At 51.1% G+C, this 11169-nt stretch overlaps 1 long non-coding RNA gene across 1 annotated transcript; it reads left to right on the forward strand.

Moving 5' to 3' along the window:
• The first annotated feature begins 972 nt into the window (after nt 1-972).
• On the forward strand, nt 973-4782 carry LOC144613044 (uncharacterized). The gene is made up of 3 exons (XR_013550355.2): nt 973-1052; nt 1142-1252; nt 3984-4782. It is a non-coding gene; the product is annotated as an uncharacterized LOC144613044 (long non-coding RNA).
• The last annotated feature ends 6387 nt before the right edge of the window (nt 4783-11169 follow it).

An 11169-nucleotide genomic window follows, 5' to 3' on the forward strand; every position in this document is an offset into this window, starting at 1 on the left:
TGCACAGCTGTTATTTGGGGGCTTCCCCCCACCTCTCATTTCCTTCGGGGGGGAGTGTCTGGAGAAGAGACACATCAGTGCCGCTCATGAATTTTTGCCTGAACTGACAGCAGAAATGCCCATGCTGAAGCACCTGGTCCATTTGGTTTCATGCCGGAGCCTCACTAGTTCCGGCCGAATCTGAAATCCATGGGGATCAGGGGCCACCTCCGTGCATGAAATGCCAGCCTTCCCCCTGTGAGGTCACCCGCTCCTGCAGGTGCTGCCAGAATCAAGGTGGGAGAAATGACCCCATATCCCAGAAACCCCCAGGCATCCAGCCTCTCCCCTCCATCTGGGCAATCCTGCCAAGGGCTTCAGGCTTCCAGAGAAACCAGCAAGTAGTGAAGGCTGTTCTCCAACTACTTCTGTTTGTGCTTGCCAAAAAATCCTCCCTGGGGCCACGAATAAAAGGGATTGGAAGCTTCTTAGAAGAAAGTGGAAGCTATGTGGGAAGGGGAGAGAGGAAAGACAAAAGACTTTAGGAGGTCAGCCAGGTATCCTGCCACAAAATGGTTTTGTCCTTGAGTTGATGTTCTCCAAAAGGAAAAGAGGTCCTAGGGAAGCTTTGGCCTGCTTGTGTCCATGCCCCAGTGAGAGGAGAGGGGCCGGGCAGAGCCCCTGGCGGGGCAGAGACCCAGGCCTGGAGGGAGCTCCCGGGAGCACTGCTGGCTGGTCTTCGGGAGATGCTGATGTGTGTGTGGGACCCGGATGAAAAGCCTGCTGTCTACCAGCTTCACTTGCAATCCCGACGCTGTGAGCCTGGGGGGAGCACCTGCCCTGGGCAGCTGTCCCCACGTCGGCCACCTGCACTTCCTGCGAGTGACACAGCGTAGGTCACGTAGACAGTCTTCTCATGATCTCAGGACCTCCCACCCGTTCGGCTAATCACACATATCTCACATCGTGAGACGCGTTCCCCACATACCGTCAGGATCGCAAGCTGCCCAGGGGACTGTGATTCCACCTTCTGTCCCCAGGCCCCGATCCCCAGTGACAACCGGAGTTTATCTGTGAGTACATCCCACAGCCAAGGGGTTGTCGTGTCTCACCTCCTCCGATTCGTTTTATGAAAGTTATTAGCACCGATTTTCCTTTTCAGGACGTGAAATACTGTCCCCCACCCGCTGCCTCCCACACATGTGATGCTGGGAATGAATCACTGTACCTGAAGCAGACTCTGGGAGGGAGGTCGCCCTCGGTCCCCTCTGGGGTAAGTCCTAAATTCAGGTCCGGTATCATGTGCTGCCCCGACGTCGTGTGGAGCCTCGACGACCCAGCCCTAAATTTCCCACCTCGTTGTGTCCTGTGGAGAAGGTTCTAGTGAGCCAGCCCCTCATTAGGGCACCTGCTGTCGTCCTGCTCATCCCCACACGGCAGATTTCACGTCCCTGACAGCCATGGTATTATTCCTATGACCCGCTCACATCCTGTTTGCAAACTAGGGGTCACCTCGCCTCTTCCTTCTACAGAACCGCCCTCCACAGTCCCTCTGTGGTCACACTATCCCATGTGCAGCCCGCTTAGGCTCCTCCATGGCGTGTCCTGTGTGGCATGATCTGCGGGCAGTGCCATCCTCCTCCCCCTGCCTCAAAATATGTGACAGAAAAAGTGTTGTCATCTCACCTGTCCCCTGTCACACGGTGAGCTGTGGCCACCTTCCTACCTGCGGAGCGGGACCCCTCCCTCCTCAACCGGGTGAAGGAGGCACACGCCACCTTCTGCTCCGGGGAAGGAAGCCCCGTGGCCCGGGAGTCGGCAGGGTCCCCTGGACTCAGGTTTTGCAGACAGAGTCCGGGAGAAGCTCCGAGGGAATGTGTCCCTTCGGGCTGAGCCGAGCAGCTGGGTCCACTCCGTCTTCCTGTCAGAGCCTTTCAGAAATCACGTGAGTGACTTCACGGAGTGTAGGAAGAACCATTGGACCCATAACGGTTTTGAAGTCAATACGGCCATGGAGCCAGACCAGGGTCCCGAAGAAGGCCTCTCAGAAGCCGAGACTTTCACCAGAGACACTTCTAGAAGGTGACATGGAGCAAAGTGGTGTCGGGGATTAGAGACAAACCATTTCTACTGAGGTGGCCACCGGCTCCAGGGACTGACTGGTCCTTCCCGGAGGCGTGAGACTGTGCGGAGCAGGGCCCACGGGTGCTGTGTGGCCAAGCGCTGGAGCCACGTGTGGGAGAGAGATAGCAGCTGTGAGCCTGGCCACATCGCTGACCCTCAGTCTTCAAATGCACAAAGCGGGAGTAAGGACACCTCGGGAACCGGAAGTGGGGGAGCAAAGGGAAGTGCTCATCCAGCTCTTGTCTCAGCGGCCGGTCCTGGGTAAATGCTCAGCGAAAGTAATTATCCTTACTGAATCTTCCAGAGCCCTTCGGGCACATGGAAAATAAGAAAGCTTCCTGGAATGACCTCACTGCTCTGGGGGGCTTGGCAGGCATCAGCTGGGGAGGAAGGACAGCAGGAATGTGTGTGTGGGTGTGGGTGTGGGTGTGCGTGTATGCATGTGTGTGTGTGTGTGTGTGTGTGTGTGTGTGTGTGTGAACTTTCACTGACGTCCGGGGATAAAGAAGCGTCCCTCATTCATTCAGCCTAAAGCCATCCCAGTGAGCAGACCATCCCAGTGGAAGGCATACGCATTCGGGACTAACTGTACTTGAATCTTACATTTGGCTCTTTCCCTGGGTGGGGATAAGCATTGGGACCCTCTCTCTTGAGGGGTGAAGGCGGCAAGCCCCGGTGCCAGTCAGCCCCATTGTCAGGAGGGCCAAAAACAGGGACTCGGACACCATTCTGTCCCCGGAACCATGCTGTTTACACCTTCATGACACCCTCCAATCAATCCATGAGATATTCACCACCCTCGCATAAAATAGGCCTGCGTAGATGATTCTGCCCCACCATGGGCTGCTGTCAGTGTTCTGAGCGGTCTAAGGTGGGCCAGGCTAAGCTATGATGGGTAGCCGGTTAGGTGTGTGCTCAGTGCCCTTTTTCTTGACTTAGGATTTTTCCTACTCAGGATGAGTTTGTCCGGAAGTAATGTCGTCGGAAGTCAAGGCAGATCTGCGTTAGTTTCCCGTTGCTGCTGAAAATCAACACCGCGACTTAGTGGTTTAAAGCAACACGTATTTATTTCTTAGTATTCTGGGGTTCAGAGAGTCTCGTGGGGCTAAAATGGAGATGTCGGCAGGGGTGGTTCCTTCCGGAAGTTCTGAGAGAAAACCCTTTCCTTGTTTCTTTCAGCTTCTGGAGGCTGCTGGCATTCCTCAGCTTATGACCCTATCACGTCATCCCAACCTCTTCCTTCCATCACCACATCTAACACTACTGACGGATGAAGGGGGCTCTGGGTGGCTCAGTTGCTTAAGCGACCGACTTCGGCTCAGATCATGATCTCGTGGTTCACAAGTTCGAGCTCTGCATTGGGCTGTGTACAGACAGCTCCGAGCCTGGAGCCTGCTTCAGATTCTGTGTCTCCTCCCCAGCTCGCACTCTGTCTCTCTCTCTCTGTCAAAAATAAATAACACTGCTGTCTGATGATCTGTCTTCCTCTGTAAGGAATCTTGTGATTACTCAAGTCCCACTCAGAAAATCCAGTCTAATATCCCCATCTCCAGAGCCGTAATGACAAGTGCAGATCCCGTCTTGGCTACAATAACAGTCACAGGTTCCAGAGATTAGAACATGGACACATTTGAGAGCCACCATGTGGATACTATATACTGTCCTGTATTTAGTACATATTATATACACTACACACACTCGCAGACACACATACACACACATGTGTGTATACTAGCATGCATGTATATGTGTATATATATGCATATATATAAAGACTTTTAATACGTGTATGTGTTTCTTTATATGTGTGTGTATATGTACACATATATGTATACATATATATGTACACATATGTATATATATATATAATTTATTTTCAGAAACGGACTCATGTAATCATGGGAGTGGACAAGTCACGTGTATAGGATGGGCCACCTCCAGCCGGGACACTCAAGCAGGGTCCACGCCGCAGGCTTGCACAGAATTTCTTCTTCTCCAGGAAACTGCTTTTGCTCTTCAGGCCTGCAACTGATTGGATGAGATGCACTCTTATTAGTGAGGGTGATGTCTCTTCCTCAAAGTCAACCGTCCACGTCTACAAAATATCTTCGCGGTAGGACCCGGACTAATGTTGGCCTCGGTCACCGCAAACTGCAGCCTATCTAGTTGACACATAAAACCTTCCGTCACTGATGCGGAGATCAACGTTTTCCATCCAGTTGCGTGGCATTTTCAGCCCCTGTTATTGCGGATACATTTTCCCTCCTTTCTCTCTCCTCTCCTGAACCCCAATACACATCTGTGTGCGGGCTTGATGGCACCCCACAACCCCCGAGACTCCGCTCATTTTGTTTCACGCTTTGCTCTCTTTTCCTCGGATTGCATAGTCTCTCTCTATTGACCTCTTGAGAATTTCTGATTGCTTCTTCAGCCATATGTACCCGCGCCCCCTCGCAAGATGTTTTTCATGTAAGTTGACTTGTAAACTCCAGAATGTCCGTTCGGTTCTTTTTCACGATTTCTATCTCCTTGTTGGTTTGCCGTTTCATGAGGCATCCGTTTCCTTTGGTTCTTGAACATGGCCACGAGGGCTGCCCGGCCGTCTTGGTTAAACGTGACACCAGACTGTCTCAGAAGTTTGTCTTCTCCAGCTTCATTGAGGGATAATTGACAATAAAAATGACGTATATTTAAGAGGTCCCATGGAGTGATTTCACACACACGTATATTGTGAAGTGGTCGCCACAGCAAGCTAATTAATCACTGCACACAGTTGCCACTTGTGCGTGTGTGCTGAGGACACGTTAGATTCACTCTTGGCAAATGGCACGTGCACAGCACAGTGTTCCCTATGGTCACCATGCCCACACTGGTTCCTCAGAACTCCGTCCTCTTGGAACTGAGTGTTTGAACCCTTTGGGCCACATTTCCCCCACACCCTCATCTCAGACGGATTCCGTTACCATTTCCTGGCTGAGAGTGGGTCACACTTGCCTGTTGCGTTGATGCCTCAAAGTTTTTGGATGAAACTGGATACTTCAGGTAAATTATTGTCGCAGCGCCGGATATCGAGTCCCACTCTTTCACCCCACCTCCAAACCAGGGCTTTTGGTTGTTGTTTTCTTGACTGGACTCAGTGACTTGCCTGGACGATTTTAGTGAGGCTGATTTTCCTTCGATGAAAACGTCCACCTTCTCCCCGCAGAGGGAGAGCTGTGTGCCCCCCGCAGTTACCTTACCGGGAGGGCGGTCTAGCAGGACCCTTCCCCAAGGTCTTTTTCTCTCTGCCTCCATGGCTTCAAGCAAACTGTGAGGCTCCAGTAATTACTGGTTAATGGCTGAGTGTTTTCCACCAGGCCCTGGGGCAGAGAGAGCTCCCCAGTTTGAATTTGCTGGTTGTCTTCAGGGCTATTTCCAGAGATTTGAAACGATGGTTTACAAACGTATTTTTCACCAGTTATGAGTCTCTCACTGGGCAGGGTGAGGTGGGTTAGCAGTTCTCATGACACCACCTGGAATGGAAACCCTGCACTGACTGTAATCCAGCATCCTGAAGAAGAAGAAAATGTTATTAAAAAAGAAATAGTGAGGGGCGCCTGGGTGGCTCAGTCGGTTGAGCGGCCGACTTCGGCTCAGGTCATGATCTCACAGTCCGTGAGTTCAAGGCCCGCGTCGGGCTCCTTGCTGACAGCTCGGAGCCTGGAGCCTGCAGATTCTGTGTCTCCCTCTCTCTGCCCCTCCCCCATTCGTGCTCTGTCTTTCTCTGTCTCAAAAATAAAAATAAACAATAATGAAAAAAAAAAGAGAGAAATAGTGGGGCTGCATGGGTGCCTGATTCAGTTGAGTGTCTGACTTCGGCTCAGGTCATGATCTCATGGTTGGTGAGTTTGAGCCCCACGTTGGGCTCTTTGCTGTCAGCACAGAGCCCGCTTTGGATCCTCCCTTCCCCTCTCTCTCTGCACCTGCCCTGCTCATGCAGGCTCTCTCAAAAATAAACATTTAAAATAAAATTTAAAAAGAGTGAGATTTAAAAAACAAAAAGAAAAGAAAAACCAACTACGGGTTACTTGTAGCATAATACTTAAAGACTTGGGGAGAAATACTTCCCTCTGTACCAGTTTGTCCAAACAGGACAAAACAATGCAGATGTGTTTCACTTCCAAGAACTGAGTCAACACCACCACCACAATCTATTGTGTTCTGGCCTGCACTTTACAAAAGTCTAAGCATGTGTCTATTTCTGTCTTTATTGAATAGGAACGAATCTTTAAAAGGGTAAGTATCTTTACTCACACCGTGCTTCAACACTTCCCTTAAATACGGCAAACTTCTTTAGAAGGGGACTCACTCCCTAATTCACTTGAATTTCTCAAATTCTTAAGTTATGTAAGCAGGCTGTATTATTCCATTTTGAGATTGGGAATTTGAGATAGAAATGAGCGATGTCCTCTTATCCAACTCGGTGCCCTGAGTTGGACCCGTGGAGGGAGCAGGGCCAGTATTGCTGGGGGGCAGGCAGGGCCCGGGCTCCTCAGGCACTGCGTCCACTCTGTGTCCCGGGGAAGGGCGGCTTCGCCCGGCTGCCATTGGCCGCTCCCCCAGCCCACAGGTATAAAGCCCGCGTCCTCGCAGATGCTGGGCGCCTGCAGTCCTGCCTTGTTCTGCCAGTCGTCGGGGCTCGGGCCAAACGGAGAGATGGGTCACTGCCTGTTGCTGCTGCTGCTGCTGGTCCTGTCCTCACAGCTGGGCTTCCTACAAGGTGAGTCCCTGGGGAGCACACGGGAGGGCAGTGAGGACGACGAGGATCGGGTGAGTGGCAGACTCCAGCTCCAGAGGTGACCTCTCTCTCTGACTCTCTGTCTGCCTGTCTCATCATGACTCGACCCAACGGGGAAGGTTACCATGTGAGTTATCATCGAACTGGGGACATCTGGCTTTTGTAGGGATACATGTCTCTGTCTTTCTGCTCATACCTTTGTCATAATTTCATCTAGTTCAACACTTTTCAGGCTGAGATGTGCTGGGACTCCCTTCCTTGAAAAGTTTAAGATTTCGATCGTTGGGTTACCTGTGGAATCGGGATGGTCCCTCGCCCCAAACGTGGTTCAGATGTCCGGACACGTGATGCCACATCGCACCCAGAGGGAATGGCAAGGCTTTTCACTTGCCACCTGAGGCTTTCTGGGGAGAGCAGGGCCCGAGTCCCACTGGTGTCTCAGTGGCCAAGGAGCAGGGAAGGGAGACTGGCTTGGGATTTACATGGCACTTGGGAGAGGGCAGGGGAGGGTTCCAGGATGCAGTGAGGTCTGTATGGTTGGAACCTCCCGCCCATGCCAAAGCAGAAGCCCCAGGACCCATGTGTGGGGCAGAAGGCGTGAACCCGGAGAGCTGTCAGCTATCAAACATCAAAAAACGGAGCCAGATATTTTGTTAATGGGAACAAAATTTAGGGTTCAGTACCACTGTGGGACACTTAGATTGAATCATAAATTAGCCGTTCAGAGGCTCGATCATTTTCCACAACTGCTCGCTGACAGGCGTTGCTGAAAGCAGTGTGGGTCTCATATCACCTTCGATGCAAAACTCTATTAATTCAGCTATTGCCGCTGTGGGTGTCGGCATACGTACATATTAAAAGCCATTTATAGTTGACGCACATACACACACACACACACACACACACACACACACACAGACTATGACAATTGTTCAAACACAATTAAGATACAACTAATTTGTTTTGTAGTCACATTATCACCACAAAATAAATGAGTTTATGTTCCATGTAAATAGTAACACTGAATTTATCATAGCATTCACAGAGTCAGATGTTTTACCTTCTACACAATAGTGCCCACAGCTTTCATCTGACCCCGTGGATTGACTGAAAAGTGCAATGGTTGCTGTCGGCATTTCTTTGCAATGTTCTCCGTCTGCAGGTGGAATGAGCCTATTAAGAGTCCACGTTTCTTTTTTGGCACGTGCACTGGAAGACTCAGAATAAAAAACATGCCAAATTGGGGCGCCTGGATGGCTCAGTTGGTTAAGCATCCGACTCTTGACTGAGGCTCAGGACGTGATCTCAGGGTCGTGACATCCAGCCCTGCATCGGGCTCTGCCCTGTGCCTGGAGCCTGCTTAAGATTCTCTCTTTCCTTCCTCCCTCCCCCACTCACGCTCTCTCTCTCTCTCACTGTCAAGAAAAAAATGCTGACTGAATTCTGACAACACTCATTCCATGAATCACAGGACCAGGCTGAATGTGTGCCTGCACTTCTAGAGGCTGCCTGCAGGGGGAAGTCGTGCTCACTATGATCTTACTGCGGGAGGAGGTAAGACCCCTCCACCTGCCCCACCTGAATCCACAGGTCACTGAGGTCCATGTGTGAGGACAGAGAGTGGCCAGGGAAGACGGTCACCTGCTGCCATCAAGATGCAGCACAGACACAAGCATTTCAGCTCACACTCGAGGAGCCTGAGATGCTGATCCTCAAGGGACACGCAGCACGGACACCTCCTAAGGGCTCCCTAGGTGAGACCCCAGGACAGGCCTCCGGATGACATGTGTGAGTCAGGCAGCCACAAACAGCAGAGTGGTGGCCAATAGTCATTCTGCATTTTCTTCCCTTGCGCCTCTTGTTTGTCAAGGAAGCTATAACCCTGAACCCAAAAGCACAGCTAACACTTTAAACCGTTTCTCCATTTCATTTTGCTGCTGCTGTCGTTGTGTGCTGAGTGCTGCGTAAGGCTAAGATTGGACCTGATGGCTCCTTGCTTTGGTAAAGTCATTCCCCGTATGAGAAAATTAGTCTCTCACGTCTAATAGGAAATTCCTAGGGAAGAGAATTCATTAGCCCAGTTGGGTCAAATGTCCACCATGTTTACAGTCAACTCAGACCAGAGGAGAGAGTCTTGTAAGAATCACATGGTTTGGCCTTTGAGGAGGTGTGTCTACACCCACCCCCCAGCCCATGGCAAGTTGTGAGTCTGTGACAAAGCCGCACTGTTGCCATCCTGAGATCATTAGCAGGTGACGACCAGTTAGAACCTGTCTTTTCTGAGGAGGGAAACCTCATGAGTAAAGGAAACTCCCAGCGGATGAAAATTTTGCCTCCATACAAGTGCCCGGGGTCATCAGAAGGCGTGGCTTAGCATCAGAGCGTCTTTAGCGTCCAAGCGGGATGGACAGGAAACTGGATCAACGAATGCGTCACGGGTCCTCTGCCGAGCCTGACCAGAACTGGGCTGCCAGCTAATGACTCCGCTCCATCCCCAGCATCAGAACTCATGCATAATTTGCATGTGTACAGAGGAGCCCTGGGACAAGGAGGTTTGGGGGACAGGCTAGGGTCCTAATGATGAAAGAAGCCAGATAGACAGCAGTGGGATTTCTGACTGTCCAGCCCTTGTGGATGGATTTGAGTTGAACGGGTTCAGAGTCCGCCACCCCAAAATACATCAGGTGACAAAGGATTATTTTGAGCTGAAAGCAATTTCTGAGAAGCAGATACAAGAACAACTCTCTGCCCTCTAGGGAGGGCAGGAGGATGCTTGGTCACTAGGGGAGACCTTAGATGCCAGCCCTGAGGAATCGACATAAGGATCTTTACTAAGCAGCCCTTCCATTCTTTCCCCCATATGGTTACCTTCCCATATTTGGCCGCCTGGGGAGGTATAAACCCCTTTCCTTTCCTTTTGTCACTTCTGAACAAAGTGGTTCTTTGTTAAGATGCTGTAGGAGCGCCAGTGGCGATCATTCACTCGAGTTACTCATCCCTGGCTATGCTCGTGCATACACGTGAGTGACGCTGGTGTCAACACGCTCTGCTTGGTTTTCCTCTTCTTCTTCTTCCTTTTTTTTTTTTTTAAATGCACGTGGTACAAAGAAATGTCAGGTTAAAAAAATAGTTTATTTAGGGGTGCCTGGGTGGCTTGCTCAGTTAAGCATCTGACTCTTGGTTTCGGCTCAGGTCATGATCTCACGGTTCATGAGTTCAAGCCCGATAGTGGGCTCTGTGCTGACATCTTGGAGCCTGGAGCCTGCTTCAGATTCTGCGTCTCCCTCTCTCTCTTTCTGCCCCTCCCCCACTCGCACCCTTTCTCTCAACAATAAATAAACATTTAAAAAAAAATGGGGCGCCTGGGTGGCTCAGTCGGTTAAGCGTCCGACTTCGGCTCAGGTTATGATCTCGCGGTTTGTGAGTTCGAGCCCCACATCGGGCTCTGTGCTGACAGCTCAGAGCCTGGAGCCTGCTTCGGATTCTGTGTCTCCCTCTTTCTCTGGCCCTTCCCTTCTCGAGCTCTGTCTCTCTCTCTCTCTCTCTCTCAAAAATAAAAAATAAACTTAAAAAAAAAAAAAAAGAGCTCAACTGACTGAGCCACCCAGGTTCCCCTGGTTTTCCTCTTCTTGATCTTCCTTTCCCAGGTAGCCACTGGCGGCATCCAAAGGTGTTCCTCCCTACGGAGTCCTGTGAGGAAAGGAGCCACAGGCAGAAGTGGAGAAGCTGTTTCAGGACAGTGTGTGAAGGGGAATCTGGGGACCAGCGCCTCTCTTGCCGGCTGGCTCTGTGGGGAAAAGGAGGACCCGACATCATTGGTAGGCACACTGGGGTTCCCAGTGTGGGGGACACAGCAAGAGAGCTCTGAGACCCCTGGAGCAGCACTGAGGAAACAGCAAGGACACAAAAAGAAAAAGAGCGCTGGGTGTCACGGGCAGGCTCCTGAGACGTGCTGGGCCCCAGTCTCCATGTGGGGGAGACCGAAACGGGGAGCACAGAATACCCGGTCAGGTCACAAATGTTTGACTTTTAATCAGTATATGGGGCTTTGTGGTCCTCATTTGCTGGGCTATTCTTTCCCTTGTAACAGAGGTCAAATGTGGGTGCAAATTGAGGCGTCTGATGGGGGGGCAAGTGGGGGGCAGGGTAGGGGTCAGGGGATGGAACCGGACTCCATCCACTGAGTTCATCAGACCATCCGGATCTTGGGCACATGAGATTGCAAGATCACATTTCTTGCAATTTGTTTGGAGTCAAGGGACAGCGGAGTGTGGGAGAAATTGTGTACA

Source organism: Panthera onca, chromosome D1 (assembly GCF_046562875.1).
Source record: "Panthera onca isolate mPanOnc1 chromosome D1, mPanOnc1 haplotype 2, whole genome shotgun sequence".
Classification (NCBI taxonomy): Eukaryota; Metazoa; Chordata; class Mammalia; order Carnivora; family Felidae; genus Panthera; species Panthera onca.